Source organism: Macadamia integrifolia, chromosome 8, assembly GCF_013358625.1.
Source record: "Macadamia integrifolia cultivar HAES 741 chromosome 8, SCU_Mint_v3, whole genome shotgun sequence".
Lineage (NCBI taxonomy): Eukaryota > Viridiplantae > Streptophyta > Magnoliopsida > Proteales > Proteaceae > Macadamia > Macadamia integrifolia.
Genome location: NC_056564.1, coordinates 13,779,935 through 13,795,541, shown reverse-complemented (window position 1 = coordinate 13,795,541; position 15,607 = coordinate 13,779,935). Strand labels below are relative to the sequence as shown.

The following is a 15,607-nucleotide window of genomic DNA, read 5'->3' as shown; positions in this document are numbered from 1 at the left end:
AGAGAGTGTTTGAATGTGGTTTTTTTATTTAGTTACAAGACATGATATAAAGTTGCTGATTTATCCATGTTTCCACTTAGCCCCTCCTCCAAATATTTTTCGTCTTCCAAGGAGAGAGTGCATGGACTTTTTAATTAGTTACAGTTAGTTATTCCTTTTTTAATTAACTAGATGAGTTCAAATTTTTTTTTTCTCAATCTGTTGTCGAGTCAACTGAGTTAGGATGAATATGCTTAATTTACGTTCACTCAGTGAAAATACAGAGAAAATAATGCTATTCGGTCATGCATTTCTGCACTCAAACACGGGGCAAATTGATCACCCTATCCTTCGCTATTGGATACTTGGGTGTGCGTTTTTATTGGCCCTTACGTTGGTGTAGAGGTCACATGACCAGTTAGCATTCTTTCTCCCTAAAAATAAATTTCTTCCTAAAAATAAATTAATTAATTAAAATAAATATACATGGTACTATACATACAAGTATTGATCAATTCACCTAGAGTCGTTGCTGAGATCACCGAACCATATCCCCATGAGAGAGAAGGGTATCTAGGGGGCATTTTTTATAATACAAAAGGTGAATATGCATTATTACAAGAAAGAGTTTTACATATCTTCTCCATTCAGTACCTTGGGATGTTGGGCTACCCATGTCCTCACGGTGGACACAATGGTGAATTCTTTTGTGGTGGTTTGCATTATTTGTTTTCTCATAATTCATTTAGACTCTATTGTTCAACCACAATAACACTGTGAATACAACTTAATTTATTAAAAACATATCAACTAACAAGAGCTTTTAACTCCTCAAATCCATAATACTACGTGACCATTCTTTGCCTCCCTCCCAAACCCATTCATCACCCTTCAAAGCAATCGATAAAAGGGCTTAATAAAGTTGAAAAACCCATCCTCTTGTCACATGAAATGCTGAAACAACTAAAATACTATGTTAAGTTGTAATCTTCATATCATTGAAAACGATATCCCCTGTGAAGCAAAGGGTAAGGTTGTGTACAGTTGTCTCTCTTATATATTGCAGTAGCAGGAGTCTTTCTCTTTTATCATGAATAGAGTTTTTCACATTTTTATTTTATTTATTTGTTTAAAATAAACCATAGCTGGTAATCTCAAACAATGATTAATGTGTATGAATTTATTGGCAATGGTATTGTTATCCATCCCAATAACGATCATTTAATAAGGTAACAATGTCTAATAATAAATAGTCAAAGTTCTAAAAGCATGATCCATGATATGATAATATCATCATTTTATTTATTGTTTCTCTTTATGGATGTTTAATTATATTTTCACCAAATTATTCAAATATCTTAACAAATTGTCAAAGTACACTTTTCATCATTTCATACATAGTAATATGAAGCTTTCATTATCATTGTAAATTTTTTTTATAATAAATCTGTATATGACCATAAATGCATAATAGAAACCTATAATATCAAATATTACTAAGTACTTGAAGAAGATCTAATATAATACTAGTTACTACAATATTTTTTTTTTCTTTTTTCATTGTCATTCACTTTTGTGTTAGTAAATATTAAACTATTAATTTATTGTTACATAATTCAACATTCCCCCTAAAAAAAAAATCTATTATTACATATATTATAATACATGTTACGATGCATACACTTAGGTTGTGTTTGATATATATTATCGGAGTAGATTCTTGGTCTATAAAGCATTCTCATATAGAAAATATAGAAGAATTAGGCTCAAAATGCATTGATCTAAACCTATAATCTATTATGATAATGCACACAAACACAACTTTAGTCATTTTTTTTTTTTTTTTGGGGGGGGGGGTGTGGTGTTGTTGAGTTTGGGTAATACTTTAGGTACTTTTCACATGTAACAACTTGGCATTTAGTAGTGAGTAAAAAATGATGTAACAAAAAGTTAATAAATATAATTTCAAAGAATGTAAGTTATCAAGAAACAAAAGACAAAGTCAAACTAATCTATGTGTATGTGTGTATGTATGCACGGCATGAGTGCGTGTGTGTATGAAAAAGTAATATATTAATGTAAACAAAAGAAATTCAAATTAACTAAACAAAATACTATGTACATTAGTCTTAAAAGTACTTGTAAACATATTAATAATAGCCTTGATTTCTAAGGAGACAGTTCACATATCCTTCTTTAGAGTACAAACATTTTTAACCACAAGCCTTCCGAAAACATAGCGAAATAACGAAAACATTTCTCGAGGCCATTGTCACAATTTCTTGGCAATCTATCTAAACCTCTATGCATGCCTTATCTTTGCTCCCTTGCTCCCTACAAAATCTGTTGCAGTTGAATCCCGAGGATTCCATCATCCATCATTATAAAGGTGGTTAACGGGATCAACAAGAGAAAAATGCTAAAGCACATAGATCCACTTATAGATCAATTGAACAATAGAAGCAAGATTAGGCTCAATATGTCGAAAGACGGAAGCATTACAACCCGGCCATACAAAATAAAGACTGAGAGTTGCAAGTTTGCAACTGATAAAATAACATGTTTTCAGAGTTTTAAATATAGTGTTTATTTGGGGAAGTGTCTTATACGGGAGAGTGCAGTTCCTACTTATACACAAGGGTCAATGAGAGCACTCAAGGAAGCATTTCACAAAAGCTTCATTTTTTATTTCATGAGGTATGGGCTGGTCATTTACACTGTTGTGTCTGGGAGCAAGGGCCACACTCCCCACATAAAACATTTCCCAATTTTTTTAAAAAACAATAACAATAACAAACAAACTCAACTTTATCCTAACTTAATGTAGTCGGCTACATGGATCTATACAAAATAGACTAGAGAAAAACTCCAAACAAAAGAAGTGAAAAGATGTGATGAAAATATGAGAGATGAAAAAATAACTATGAGAGAAAAAGGAAAGAGATACAACCAAAGATTTAGTTATCAGTATCAGTATTAGTATAGATATTGATACGACACTAATTCATATTAATTGGATCGGTTCGGATCGATCAATTTTGCCCTTACAAATTTACCCCATTTTTTGATATTGATACTTGATTCAAATCAATCAAGATAGGACTGATACAACTTATTCCATGCCAATACTTAGAATCATGGGTACAAGCTAACTAGTAAGGAGAATCTCAACTAAATGTGATCGATTACATTAATGTTTGCCCTCTCATATGCTCTATCCAAGTTCATACTTAGGACAAATCAAACCTCTATGATCAATTTAGATGTATCCTTAGCTCTTTTAGCTCTTTCGTCTTCATGTGTCATTTGAACATGAGAGGACTATTTTTAGATTTGATTCTTTCCAATTAATTGATTTTATTTTCTTCTCAAAGTTCTATATTCTTTTTCTTTTCTAACCAAACACAGCCTATATATCTCATGAGTCATGCCTATGTCACTCAAGCAGTCCAGCCGCCGGAGAGGATCCAGACGCAATGGCACTTCCCTCTCCATCTCTCGTACCCTTGGACTAAATCATTTACTCAAAATTATCGCCTCCGTCTCTCCGAACTCTGCTCAGCTGCCACTCCCAATCTTGTTTGAAGCTGGATCATGGCGGCTGTACGGATGATAGGCAAGTACACCTGCAACTCTCAGAATCTCAATATATAAAGCTATACTGTTTCTTTCTTCAGCTCTGGGCTCTATCTAACAATCTCTCCCTGTGCGTTTCTTCAATCGAAAAGATATTGCGGTGAACTTTACAGGTCAGGCATTATAACAAACACATTATCTCTTTACTGTTTGATTCTTCCTTGTTTTTATGTCAGATGAATGTGTGTCTTCCTTATGAAGCCGAGAAGCAAATTTCGGCGTAGATAACATGTTCAAGGGGGTCTATAATGGCAAGAATTACCACGTAGCTGATATTCCGGCTGTTCTCAGTAGGGCTTGGAGTGCTGGAGTTGAACGAATTGTCGTAAGTTCATCTGGCATTGGATTCTAGGTTTTACTGATGAGTCACAACCTCTGCATTGGTTTTGTTTTTATTGTCTGAGGTTTCGGCATTGTGCGTGGCAAGGTCACCGGTGGGTCGTTGGGGGAATCAAGAGAAGCTCTGGCTTTATCGGAAACGGATGGTATAGTTCTTGAGTTAGTTTACTTATAATTGTTGAACAAAGATGAGAAAATGTCATGTAATTAAATGATAGGAGCAGCCATGGATCCATGATTACACCACCACTCTGATACCTTCCCTGTGAAGGCGTGCGTACTATGAGTTGAAACAAGAGTTCAATGTCATCAATCTGTGTTCTCTGTCAGAGCTACCATAAATAAACAGGACCACTTGACGAACTTAGATCGATATCCAAAAAGGGCTAAAATGTTTTTTACCTATCTTGTTTGCAACTCTTTCTGGTTTCTGACCCTTGCTGCCAAAAGTATTATGCAAGGGAGCCACCAAGTCTTTTTTCACCTTTTAAATTTAAAGGGATGAAATAACTGATACAGCAGAGCTTGATGGCTTCAACGGGCCACCAATGCAAATAGCTTCAGTTTCCTGAGCCTTGTTGAACCGCTATAATCAAAGGAACAAAAGCAATTGAAGATTGCCAATTTCTATCTGTGTTAGATAGCTATAGCAGCATGACCTTGTAGTCGACTGTAGAAAATTATGACCCTGTTGAACTTTATTATAGATAACTATGTCATTTGAACTACTGATGAGGGGAGGGATGGTTCTTGTCGGTTTGGTGCCTACCAGTTTGTAGTGAGTTAATATCAGCAGTTGTTGGGATTCTCCTCTGCTCATCAATCTTTTCTATATCTTTTTTCCTTCTGCTATGGAATACCTTGTTCTGAACTCAAGTGGTTCCCTCTCTCAATTTAAATTTGCAAGAATCTACCAGGATCATCACTGAATTCAATCAGGACTTGCAAATGGCGAAAGGCTATAGGATCCAATAGATTGAAACTGTTATTTGATTTGACTTTACTTTAATAACATCTGAGAGAGTGGGACGATTGCGGGTTTTTGGCTCAGAGATATTGTTTGGCCAACCATCCAATTTTTCAATCAAAATTGGCATGAATTTCTTAATTCATCTAGACTCTTAACAGGGAAATAGGGAATCCGTAAGGATATATATCGTTAGGTTTTTCCAAGGTTCAAGAACTCATTTCGTTTCAGTGGTTTTAAACCCACTAAATAATTTCGCCAAAACAGTGTCCTTTTTCCATGTGTTTCGCTTGACTATTTTGAGGGGCTAATGGCCAAATTAAACATGAGCAAGTGGCTCCTATATGTATTTACTTTTGGTAGGATCTGTAAAACAGAGTTTGTAATATAGATTAGTCAAATGTTCAACAATCAATCTGCACTGAGATTTAACCTACTTGAAATCTATTTGTGAGATCTCTGTTTATCATCTGGTCATCTTACTTCTATTGAATGGATTGATGGAACAAACATCTGTTTCTAATGATAGTGAGTTCCTTTACATGATACCAGAGTTGTGGTCTAATCTTTTATCCAGTGGCATTTGCGTCACTTAATTGGATGAATTGTACTTCCATTTACTTTTCTTTTTGTGTATGCCGGTGGTTCATTTGTTTTATTTTCACCTTCTTGATTGTTGCAGGAAGGCTTTTCTGCACAGTTGGGGTGCATCCTACCAGATGCAGGGTGACTTTTTCTTCATTTGTCATTTCTTGTACATTTCTTGCATTCAAAACATAATCTGCATGTTGTCTGGTATTGCATCTTTGACATTGTCTCTTCTTATTCAGGAATTCGATGAGAGTGGGGGTTCAGAACAGCACTTTCAGGCACTTTTGTCTCTGTCGAAGGAAGGAGTTGAGAAAGGAAAGGTATGATTTATCTCCATAATTAGAGTTTTAGCGTTCTTGTTTTTTTGTTTCAAGTTTCTTATTTTATCATATTATTTTTTAGTTCAGTCGCCTTAGGCATTGTGTCTCCACTATAGTAATTGGATGCTGTAGCTCTTATTATGAGATAGTACCACAGGGGTATTTTCGTTATATATTTGCTTATTAGGGTCCTATGTGGGTGTTACATAAGTAACAAGGGCATACTTTTACCAAAAAAAATGCATTTAATTTTTAAATGTACCCTACTACTACCGATTGGGTGGTTAAGCTATTCTCTCCAACCGGTAGTACAAGTTTTGCTCTGTATTCTCTCTCTTCCTTTTCCCCCCCATCCTTCTATCTGTCATTGTTGGTATTCTAGGTCTGAAACTGTTACATTTTTTTGGTGTGGGTGGGTTGGTATCGGTTTGGGTTTTCTTGGATCTTGGGATGTTCAGAGTATAGCTCTTTCCAGGTTTGGAGATGCATAGGGATCATAGTAGGTCACTGATGGTTGTTTTATCTCCCTTGATCCTCAAAGCATGCAAATCATACTATCAACCTGGAAGTGTTGTTTTGCTCCCCGCCTTTTCCTGTGTCACCCAGCCCGTGAAGGAATACTGTATGTCAATCTTTTTCTGAGATGCATATATTTCCTGATTTAGGTGTGCTTCTAATTAATTTCTTCATTCCTTACTATCTGATCTGTTCACCTCTCAGTTTCTCTTCCTCGCCTTTTAACTTCTGCTTCCTTGTAGGGATTCAGTAATGCGTTTCTAACCTTCCTGTCATTGTCCTTTGGTTCTTCCCACTGTATTCTTTACTCCATTCATAGATTATAGATAATTGGCATGATAACCAAAGAATCTCAAAACAATCAGTCTTGATCCTAACAGTTGAAAGGCAACGGGAGGTGATCTAAGGTTATCCTAGGAAGGTAGTTCGTTGAAGCTGGCTGCTTGGCTAAAGTGTTACTACCAAAGTAAGGTCACCAAGAATCCCAAGTTTGATTCATGCTGGTTGTTCTCCTGCCTTTAAGTAAGTGATATTGGAATTGGTAAATGGCAGACCCATCAAGTTAAATTCATCAATGAAACTGCTAAACCTGCAAAGCAATACAATAAGGATAGACCCAAAATGCTTGTATTGTACTTCACTCGCTCGCATAAAGCTCCTCTCTCTTTATGATTGTAGCAGTCTGTAGACTGTACACTGTCAATATATGCAAAACCACCAGCCATATTGCTAAACCGAGAGAGTGCTTCATAACAAAATCATCAACCTATGCTTTGTACCTCTATATTTGTTTAGCAATCAAATCTTTCTGTTAGCTTTTTAAAAAAAAAAAAAATCTGCCATCTGTGGATCCTAAGAATGGGAGGTCATAGTTCTTGTCCCCAATGGACCAAGCTTTCCTTGTCCATATAGAGTCAGAATACTTTTAATTAGATTGTTGAGGGAGAATTTAGAGGGAGCATGATGTCAGTTTTAGCTTGCTGGTAGTCTTTTTGAAGCCTTCTTTTCCTGTAGCTACTCCCCACTGGGGCAACACTTTCCATGATAAGATTTTCATTGAGAATTCTAATCCCCTTATTCCAGTCCCATTAGCCTTCTGGGGCGTCTCCTTTCTGATTTTTTTTTTGTTCATCTGCTACATCAACAGATTGTAATTTCGTTAACCAATATATATATATATATATATATATGGGTAAAAAACCACCACAAAACTGGATACATCAATCATGAAGCATGTGATCCAAGTCAGAAGAGAAAGACCCCAAATCTCCACCAGAAAATTCTTCACATGCCATAGACCAATCAAACAAAAACCAAGAAATATCGGCATAAATTCTGGGGGAAATATTTTAATGAAAAAACTCTTCTGTTCCTTTCCAGTTCCCACAACCCCCTCATGATAGCATAAGGATTAAGGAAGCAAGCTCCATATCTCTTCCGTTTTTGCCAAACAGATTTCTGGACAATCTGATAAATACTTTCTCCACTGAGCCACGCCAAGTTGATTGAAACACATCTATTCTCCCTTTTGCCTCATGCTTCTAGGAGTTGTATATTTCATCACGAATGATGGTTTTCCGGTTCCCCTTGCAAGACGCAACTTCTCAGGTTTTTCTTTCTGTTTCACAGTTTTCGGCTCTTGGCACTAAGGTTTCAGTCTTTTCACACCCACTCAGTTCTGTTATTCTGGAGATACCTAACCTGTCGATCTAATCATGTTGTTAAGTTTCAACCTCCTCCCTTTATTCCAGATAACCTCAGCTGACATCATTTGAGCAAATAATCATTCCAGATAACCTCAGCTGACTCAAATCTTTGATGCCAGATAAGTTATTAACCTTGTCATGTAGGCTTTTATTGCAGTGCTTGTGAATGAAAGACTGCATTAGAAATCTTACCATAATGTTGATCTCTGTTGTACATCCAGCCTCCTTTATAGCTAAGCACTGTTGTGCTGCAGAATAGCTTAATTATTAATAAATTTCAGGACTCCTAATTTTGATAGCTTCCTCCTAAGATATCACCCACAAAAATTGATCCCATCACATGATCCTAACTGTTGACATTTCTAGAAAGGGGTTCAAGTTTGTTATGTGACCAGTCACTGACCTTGTAGTAGGACGTCAGTAAAAAAAATTTAGAATTCAATATTCATGATTTTCTTTGGTATGTCAAAGGAGCACCTTTCTTCTGGGTTGTGACATGCTGCAATCTTCAAACTTGTTTGGAAGGAATGTAGATCCTTTGCTCTTCAAGTTGAATGGTTAGTTTTTTATTGCGAGACAAGTTTTTGCCTATGCTTTTGACTGCTCTGATCATTATTTGACTGCAAAGGTGTTAGTATGAGTTTTCTGGCTACTTTGTTGGCTTCTATATATGCTTCATATTCTGTTCGTGAAATTAATGCTATTCGGGTGGTAGCAATTGGTGAATGTGGGTTAGACTATGACAGACTTCAGTTTTGTCCCTTGGAAATTCAGAAAAAAGTATGCTCAAGATTCATTGACTTTTATTTAAATAACTATTTAAAATATTTTTAGAGTACAATTTTATGCTGTTTTTCCTTTTAATATTTCAACATTAGGTATTTCGAGAAGCAATTCGAATTAGCAGATGCTATGAAGCTACCTATGTTTCTTCACAAGCGTGCGGCTGCCGAAGATTTCTGTGAGATTCTGGCACGAAACAAGAAGAGGTTAGTTTCTAGGATCCATATGAACTGCAGCATCGATTTGGACTGAACTAATTACTATTGGAAGATAATATCAAAGCACATGATTCACATGCAGGATGTTGTAACCATTTTATAGTCAAGCTTGAGTGATCCTGGACCAAAATAAATCTGGTTCCAAAATATCATCTATTCAATCTACTTATTTATCTCTATGTTCATTTTGGTACATTGGCAACAGATGTAATGTGATGGATAGTTGTTCTCATCTCTTTTGATTTCTCTAAGTGGGATATAATCTGGAAGTGGATCTGCTCTCCTTGTGTACCACATTTCCTGATCCAATAAATATATTACAATGTCGCTTGTAATGCAGAAAATTTAGCTTGGTCTATGCATCAACATAGTGTGCCTTTTGTTTTTCAACAATATCACAATGTTGCGAATATGACATCCTTTTGATCCTTGGAATTCTTGGATGATTTGTACAGCTATTAGGATTCCTTTTTCACCTGCTTACTCTATGTCAAGTTGACGTGGATGGAGTATATAAATTTTCCTTTGCTTGTTTGACAGGTTCAGGTCAGGGGTTGTCCATTCCTTCAGTGGAAGTGCAGAAGATCGGGATAAGCTCTTGTCCTTCAGTGATCTATTCATAGGTAAGCACCTTTTTTTTTTGTTTGTTTTGGTGGTGGAGTTAACTATCCATTTCATTTTTTGTATTAGTTGAATTAGATATGTTCTCTATTTTTGAATCTGTTACCTATAAAGATCTTCAAAGAATAGTCTAATATCTTAAGTTGAAAGGCAAGGGCTATGGAGGGATCTCACTTGAAGAGAATCAAGAGATTGTCTACAACATAATAGGTCTCAATTGCATTGTAAAAATTCAAAGGACCTTTGTGGAATTCCAATATCTATATCAGCCCTATGGCAACTGGCAAGTGGTAACCTTGTATTGCACTTTTGTCCTACAAAAAATGCCCTTGAATATTCTCGGTTTCTTGGAGAAAGGGTATAAACTGAGAAGTATATGCACATTCCTTTGGCCTGCCAACTATCCTGCAAGTCATTAAAATATTTTCAAATGAGTAGCTGCCATGTTGTGTTTACTCACACACACCAAAAAAGGCTGCTACTTAATTGTTTGAAAAATTCTTTATAATAAATTGAACATTTCTCTGGTTCATTTCTTCTTCATATTTGATCCTATTTTAGGTGCAATAAATGTTCCTATTCTATCTTCTCATTTTTGGGGTGTGAAATAGGTGTAAATGGTTGCTCCTTAAAAACGGCTGAGAACCTTCATGTTGTAAGGGGCATTCCAGTTGAAAGAATGGTGATAGAGACAGATTCACCATACTGTGAAATCAAGAACACACATGCTGGAATCAATTTTGTAAAATCTGTGGCCTTCTAAGAAGAAAGATAAGTATGATCAGAATTGTGTTGTCAAAGGTCGCAATGAGCCTTGTTTAGTTAGGTAAGTGAAAAGTTTTGCTCATTGGTGTCTATAAGTTGATTTAATCTTTCTGTTATGTATTTTCAAGTGGATATGTTAATTTTATTTTTTCCTTTTCTAGGTTTTCATTGTGGAAATCTATAACTATTTCAGGACCATATACATCAGGATATGCACATCTAACCTCAACAAATACCCAATATATATATATATATATTATATGGCTAGATGCGAAGTGTCTTTGACACTTGGAATTGATTGGATATTTGCTAGGCTTAACGGTAAAAAAAATTGGTCTGTCATAAACAACACATCATTCTTTTAATCTTTATCCACTACTATGCCCACTCCATCTCTAGTAATTTTATCCCCATATACCAAGTTTAGAGTCATCCAATTCTTTAGTTTTTTTACCCTTCCATTTAGTCACTTGAATACAAGCTATGCTAATTCTTCTTCGCTTCATAACATCTACCAATTCTAGACTCTCCCGTTAAGGATCCTATGTTCCAAGATGCTAATCTAATGCTACACTTTTGGACGAACTTCTTTATCTGCACTTGTCCACATTGCAAGAACCCTCGCTTACTTTGATCACATCCGGGCGCCAACACTTTGCGTCTCTTACAAGGGGACACGAGAGACACACCCAGGGCAAAGTGTAGTGCATCAACTATGGGGGACATCCTTGCATAAGGTTGAAAATATAAGGTTCTAGAATCCTTGTGAAAAGGGTTTGGCTAAAGTTTTTTTGTTGCCGGCTGCTGATCTGATGCACCGATCTTCCTCCTTTATCCAGGCTTGCAACTGGGAGCAAAACACTGGCAGATTTTCCTATCATAAACGCATACAATAATCATCAAGAATTTTCAGATCCATCATCGTTTTCATCATACCATCAGTATCATCGTCATCATCATCCTTTGAGTCATATCCAAATCTTATACGGGTGGTAAATTTCACACCCCATGATCTTGGAGGCCATAGCTCAAGTTATGGATATTTTAGATATTCTTGCACTACCTTGTGTCCTGTTTTGTCCTCCCTGTTATGGCCTTCTAGGGTTGCAACAGGGCTTGACGGGTGTGGGGTTTAGCCAGTGCTGAACCAAGTCCATTTAGGAGATTGCGTAGCCTGGACCTGCCCCACCCTGACCTTTGAAACATGCATGTGACTTGTCAATTTACAAGGCAATCCAGGTAAGGTCCCATGGGTTGAGGTGGGGTGGGTCAGCTAATAAACTAAACCCAAGCCAAACCTGATCGTACCACACCAGACCCATTAGGGGCAGCCTGGGGCAGGAACCATTTAACCCACCCCATTGCCATCCCTAATGGCCTCCAATCAATGCCAAGCATTCCTTAGTGCGTCACCATTGTTGGTCTTCATTGCCCATGACTAGAACATTTGCACTTATATTAGTTAAACTATTTTTTCTTAATTCTACTCCTAGTTATGTAGGTTCCTTCAAATATTCAATTGTCCCTCGTTTCTATCTCAAGCTACTTTTGCTTTTATGTTTAAATATGTAAGGAAAAGAAGAAGATAGCATTAGTGTTCCGTGGATAAAGGCCAAATTCATTAGCTTTATGTATCTGCACAAATTATGAGAAATGGAGGTTCTATTAGTAAGATTATTGAGCTTAAAAGTAAAAGGGGCTGCATGGATATTTAAAAATTTACTCCATGTTTGGATCTTTATAGCAGTAAATTGTATCTATAGAGAGGCTAAAACTTTGGCCAAAGATTGCAAATTTCTAGATGAACATTACTCTTGTAAACACTGCAATATATTCTTTCTCCAGTTGAGTATATTTCCACAACAGTTGTAGTTTGTCTCAATGAATGCACCTCCACTGGAGACTGGAAATATGCCTTCTATGGAAAGTTGGTTATAACTAATCATGCATCCTGTTCAAGTTCATATGTGGGGAACTTTCTTTGGATGGATAATGTAGCTAAATTTCTCAGCCATCAATTTCCATTTTGTCTGTAATAGTGTGATTAGATGACTAGAGATTCTAGCAAGAATTGGTAACATCTTGTGGAAGTCATAATATTCATTATAATTGCTTTTGGGTTCACTACGAAATGAAATGGTTGGAATTTTTTAGTTCATAAAAGAGAATTACTTTGGGTTCACTACGTGAATTGGTTGGAGATATTTTAATTTATGAAAGAGAAAATCTATTGAAGTTATCAGCTCGGGGTTACAATATTGATGGAGCATTTTTTTCCCCTTGCCTGGCAAGAAATTTGAAAGATGTTGACTTGTTGCAATAAAGAATCCATTTTTCTCTAATTTCTCAATTATCTCAGTACATATGTTATTTTGTCAAAATAGTTCCTTCTCAAGCTTAAGAGTTAATTTGTGGAGCTCTAACCTTTAACATTGTATCTACTACTCCTTGTGATTTATTTTTGTTTTGCTTCCAAGCCTCTTCACTAGAAGTATCCTTACTTTCCAATTTCAGCATTTTGACTCATTGTTTTGGTAAATTTAGGTAGGAATACACACACATATATATATATATATGTATATATGTTCTTGAGAATGTTAATGTTATTATTATTACCAGGCAAGTCCTTGAAGTAGTTGCTGGCTGTAAAGGAATTGTTGATGCACATCTGCTGAGCAAGACTTTATACCACAACACCTGCAGGTAATCAATCATACTAATGGGTTTCAAGTTCTTTTTAATCTATGGATGATTCAGACGTCTAAACTTACAAGGTGCTCTCAGGGTGTGGAGCTGCTTTACCTTGGAGTATTTTCCTTCTCTCTCAGATGATGTGTTCCCATCTGTTGTCAATAGAGTAAACATGATCCTAGCTCATAGTTTGTATTGCTCAAGCCTCGTATTGGCATGTTATTTCACTATGTTCTCACCCTCCCTCTTAACATTGAGATCATGAGCTAACACATAGAAGTCAGCCTCACAGAAAACTGAGTTTAGTCATCAATTTGGTTCGTTCAGCTCAGCTACTTTGTTCTAGCAAAATTATTTTTCTTCTGCTCCTCCAGTGCACTTTCTCTATCTCCTCAATGCCCTTCTTGACGGTGAATGGCTGTGTATCCCGGTCTTTATGTTTCATCAATTATCATTGTAATGCCCAGGTCTGATGAATAAAAGTGCTTTGTTTTCAGGGTCTTTTTCCCTCATGACTTGGATTCCATGGCAGCTGCTCTTCTCATTGACAGTCATGAGATTCAACGAGAAGCTCATTGTGTTTCAAGACATAAAATAATTGAGGTATTCTCCATTTCAGTTGATGAGGGTTCAGGCCCACCGGAAGGACATGATCAACTGTACATTGTACCTTTATGTAGAGAATAATTTTCTTGGTTACAATTCTTGCATGGATGTATAATCTCTTTCCTCTTCTTCTTCTTCTTCTTTTATATATATATATATATATATATATATATATATATATATATAAATATATAAATGGAAACTGAAGTGCTTCTAGCTTGAAATGAAAATTGAGAAGGGTTGTTCTTGTTTTGTGGCTTGGACTAAGCTGGTATTTCTATTTTTTATTATAGACCTTATTTATTTGCATTGGTTGCATAAACTGACGCCATATAATCTAGGCTTTTATATACAATGACGGTTAATAAGAACCGCCGCTGAAGATAAAACCTTTTTTTTTCTGTAAAAATGAATCGTTTCTGTATTTCCTTGTTTAAGCCGAAGAGAATAAAGAACTGAACATTGGATCTATATAAAAATAGATACCACTCCACACAATGTAAATATCCTCTTTCTTCTCTATGGATGAAAGATGTCTAAACACACGTCACACTTCACATCATAAAACAAGGTAACACATAAAGCAAACAAAAATTGGTAACGCAACTCTTTTATGATTTTAATTTCTTCACAATACATTCATTTCGAGGTGTAAAGGCTTTGCAACTTGTTCCATAGCAACAACAGACAAATATGCCCAAGCAAGCACATGGTAAAGTGATCTCTCTAGGTGGAGCAACTTTTTTTTCTTTTAACTATGAAAACGACTGGTTTTGTTGCTACCAAGCTTCATATACAAAGCCAGTTGCTCCTCGAAGGTAAGGTTCCTCGATATCTACATCATTGTTGTGACATGCCAGTTCTTCCATCTTGTCGTTCATGTTGCTCTCCATTAGCCTGATTAAGTGGGCTGCTTCGAATATGTAGGTAGAGAGAGTAAGGGGTCTTTTTCAATTAGGATATTACAAGGGAAAGTGATCTCTCTAGTTGAGTTGTAGTAGTAGCAAATGTGGAGTCATATCACATTGTGTAGTAGAAAGGCCGGGGGTGTGGGCCATGTCGGTTTGAGTGTGATAAATAAGAAGAGATAATGATATAATTTGCAGAATTGACATCAACATTAGTATTCTTAAAGGTGGCTTGGTAAAGGCTTGTAGTTACCAAGCCAAGGTGAAGATTTGTTGGGTTTTGTGTCTTATATTCTTTGAAGCTCATAAAGTTATTATTAGGCTAGTATATGTTTAAGTTGTTCTTGGATCCATTACATGTACAAGGTTAACGTTAAAATTATCTTTTTGTTTGTGTGTTGGAGGGGGTGGGGGTGGGGCTGGAAGGGGGTGGGGTGGGGGTTGGGGGGGGTTTAGATAGAAGCAAAGGAGATGAGTTGGAGAGGCGTAAATTTTTGGATTTAGTAAAAAATTCTCTGATTTCTTTTCGTGTGATTGTTTGCTTGGTTCTCCATAGCTACAACAGACAAATATGCCCAAGCAAGCACATGGTAAAGTGATCTCTCTAGGTGGAGCTACTTTTTTTCTTTTAATTATGAAAACGACTGGTTTTGTTGTTACCAAGCTTCATATACAAAGCCAGTTGCTCCTCAAAGGTAAGGTTCCTCAATATCTACATCATTGTTGTGACATGCCAGTTCCTCCATCTTCTCGTTCATGTTGCTCTCCATTAGCCTGATTAAGTGGGCTGCTTCGAATATGTAGGTAGAGAGAGTAAGGGGTCTTTTTCAATTAGGATATTACAAGGGAAAGTGATCTCTCTAGTTGAGTTGTAGCAGTAGCAAATGTGGAGTCATATCACATTGTGTAGTAGAAAGGACGGGGGTGTGGGCCATGTCGGTTTGAGTGTGATAAATAAGAA

At 36.3% G+C, this 15,607-nt stretch overlaps 1 pseudogene; it reads left to right on the top strand.

Annotated features, from left to right (window-relative positions):
• The first annotated feature begins 3,400 nt into the window (after positions 1-3,400).
• Positions 3,401-14,047, top strand: LOC122087600 (annotated as a pseudogene).
• The last annotated feature ends 1,560 nt before the right edge of the window (positions 14,048-15,607 follow it).